Below are 3,410 nucleotides of genomic sequence, written 5' to 3'. Positions count from 1 at the left end.
CCCCCCCCCCCCGGCTGCTCCATCTGAACAGCCGAGGGCTGAAAAACAGGAGGAGAAACAACCGAGGAACAACTGAACGGACGGTTGGCTGTTGGGTAGGAGACGTTGGCTACTGTTGGGTGAGAAATATTTCTTCTTTTGTCAGCTGTATTATTATTTTTTTTTTAAAAAAAAATTATTATTATTCTCTTTCTGGATGGGCAGGAGCGCATCAGGGGCGGCGGGGACTGGAGAAAATTTGCTGAGGCAGCAGGGTGGAGTGGCTACAGAGAGGAAGGAAAGATCGCCAAGTCCCTAAAGCTCACCCAGGATAACGGTCTGGAGAGCAAAGATACACCTGGGGTGGGCTTTAAGCAGGCAGTTTGGAGCACAGTTTTTTTTTAAAAAGGGCAGAAGTGTATCTGGATTTTTAGAAAGAAGATGGGTGTGTTATTTGCTGCTTCCCTGCTACTTGCTAAGCTCTGCTGCACAATGCGTTGAGATGCCAGCGCCAGGCTCTTAAACTACGATGCTGCAATTTGGTGCATTTTCCCAGCAGCTCGGTGGTGGAGTTGAGTGAAAGGGCCACAATGCCTTGGAGAAAGGTCACCTGTTAATCTCGGGCGACAAACGCCACAACTTGTCTTTTTCTTTTAAAGAAAAATAAACTTTTGGCTGCAGCAGCAGCTTCATTCGTGTTTGGTGAAGGTTATGTGGAAAACAAAAGTCGTAGGGAAGCAGGAAGTCAACAGTGGCCATCCATTGAAGGTAACTTTCAACAAACTGAATGCCGTTAGGCTTTAGATTAAATTTGCTACGAATGTTCAAATGAGAAGATTTATTTTTTTTGGGGGGGGGGGCGGTGGTAGGAAAATGCCATATCTAGAAATGTAAAATGAATGTTTTAAAATTGCACTACGTGTGAATTTGATAGGTGTGATTTTAAAAGCAGAAACAACATGAAAGTGAATGTTAAATCTGTCTTGAGATAGCAAAGGTCTGCCTGGGTGAAGGCAGAACAGACTTAAACTCAATAAAGACGCTGTAATCCCTCATTCTGACTCTAGAAACCACAGTTGGCAGACAGTAGATCACTGTAGGACTGAGGCAATCCTTCCAGAATGACTTTTGTTCTGGGCCTGATCTAATGAAGGCAAGTCGTGTACTGACTCAAGAACCCATTTTTTATTTGGGGAGGGGGGTGATAGAGGGACAGCTTTTAAAATTCTGTTATGGAGAAGCTGCAAAGGAAAAAGGAAGGAACTGGATCCCATGATCATCTTAAACCAAGTTCACTGTTCATCTCCTCTCCTCTCCTGTCCTGCTTCTATAGAAAAGCCATCAGTAAGCAAGTATGGATTATTTGAATTATTTATTCAAAACTATAGTTAGAATGTCTATCTTTTTTTCTGGTAGGGCCTCTCAAATGAATGGAAGATACAATATGCATGCTGGAGAAAGAGCGCCTCATGGAAGTATTTCAGATAGCAATAGAGGGAATTCCCCACCCCTTGCATTTTTATGTTGGCCTGGTCTCATGAGGTTGGATGAAAGAGGTTGTCCTTTTTACATGTCTTTCAAAGGAGATGAACATTTTGGAGACATTCTCTGGGGTGGCATGGTGTTCTTCCATGTGAAGTGAGAAAGTGGTTGAAGGCTATCTATGAATCTCCTGTCTTTTTTAAAAATTACCTTCTCTTTGGGGTTGAATGGAAAACATCCAGAAGGACCATCTGCTATGGGGCACCTCAAGCTTCTTTGCCATTAAGGTCCATAGCTTCTATTGTCATCCTAACCTCCCTCCCTCTCCCTCTCCCTCCCTCCCTCTCCCTCCTCCCTTCTGTCCCCCTCCATTTCTTGTTCCTTCCTTCCCTCTCTCTTTTTCTCTTTCTCCCTCTCTGATCTACTGTCTCTGTCTGACTACTTACCTTATATACCTGGAACCATCTGAAACCACCTGGATTTTAAGTGACTGCCTCTAAATCAGGTGGAGAAGAGGAAAAGTGGGTGGACTCCTTGCTGATCAGAACTTGGTTGTTTGCTGGCAGATATTTGATTAGGTGACTAGGTAACATCATCAGTGCAACCTTTGAGACTCTGAAAAAAATCAACTGGAAAATAATTCTGATAGTATACAAAATTCTTCTGGTGAGTAGGGAGTGGAATAAATAGGAAAGCCAAATGTCAGGGAAATGTTGTCTGTTTTTAATAGCTGTGTAGGAGCCTGGATTCCATTTGTGTAGTTTTAATTACTCATACTGAAATTCTCTTTTTGACCCACGCTTACTAACATTTAGGACACAGTGAATCTGTTTCCAAACAAACTTCACAACGAAATATACAAGCTTTGTTGAACCCCACAGAGCATCTTTTTTACATAGTTCTGTGAAGAAGACTTCAGTGTCAAATCACACATTTGTGTCTTCAGACAATTATCATCTTAAAAATAAGCTTGAGGAAATCATTACAAACTATCGGGCTGATCTTTTGAAAATTTGCTAGGAAGACAAACCCTTGAATCAATGTAATAATTTAACTCTTAACAATCTGAGATTTGCATTTCAACTCGGGAGCTTCAGAAACTGGGTAGAGTTTCATATTGGTTTGATTCAGAATACATCTATGCTGTACCAATATTTCATTTCACGAGGCAGGGCGACTTGACATGACATGCCAGGATCTAAAAGGATTAATCCGGATCTCTGGAGTGCATTCAAAAAAGTCTGGATGGTTGCAGGGCTAGAGACAACCATATTCCAAAGATGATTGTACAATTTTAGTTGCAGTTCTCTTGAGGTTCCAGAGGAGAGGCAGAAGAGAAATCTAACAGAGAAAAAGGAACCCCCAAAAGCTATTGTCTTTGCAGGAGTGCCTCTGAGCATATGTAGAACTCTAGGATTTAGTCTCCAGAACTCTAGAACTTGGCCAAAGGGTTCTTGGGTGAGAGGACTTGACCTCTCTCCTTTTCCTTCTGCTGAATTGAATTTTAGGACCGGGCTCCAATGTATCCTCACTGGGGTGATGTTTCTTTGCAGTCAGGGGCCTTTTATCAGCCTGTCATTTTCCTTTCTTCTCAAGGTGAGACTGGAAAGACAAATTAAGAATTCCCGTTCTCTTTAGATCGGCAGAGAGCAGCTGGTCAGGGAAGCTGCCTCATTAAAGCTTGATCAGCCTGGCGGGAACATTGCCCGCCCGCATCACAGAGACGTTGGGGGGAGAGTGAAGAATGACTAGATCCTTTTGCTCTCCCGCTGCCTGCTTTATATTCTGGCTTACTCCTACGTCCCTTTTGCCTTCTTGAAAGGAAGGTCCTTTTGGGGGAGGTCTCCAGATGGTCCTGGTCTCTCCTTTCCTCCCATGTTTTCCTTGCCTGCCTCAGCTAGTTGTCTTTGCTCTCCCTGGCCTGCTTTGTGTGTGATTTGCCTTTGACG

This window comes from Protobothrops mucrosquamatus, unplaced genomic scaffold (assembly GCF_001527695.2).
Source record: "Protobothrops mucrosquamatus isolate PMUCROS unplaced genomic scaffold, P.Mucros_1.0 scaffold865, whole genome shotgun sequence".
In the NCBI taxonomy this organism is placed as follows: Eukaryota; Metazoa; Chordata; class Lepidosauria; order Squamata; family Viperidae; genus Protobothrops; species Protobothrops mucrosquamatus.
This window is presented reverse-complemented; position numbering follows the sequence as displayed.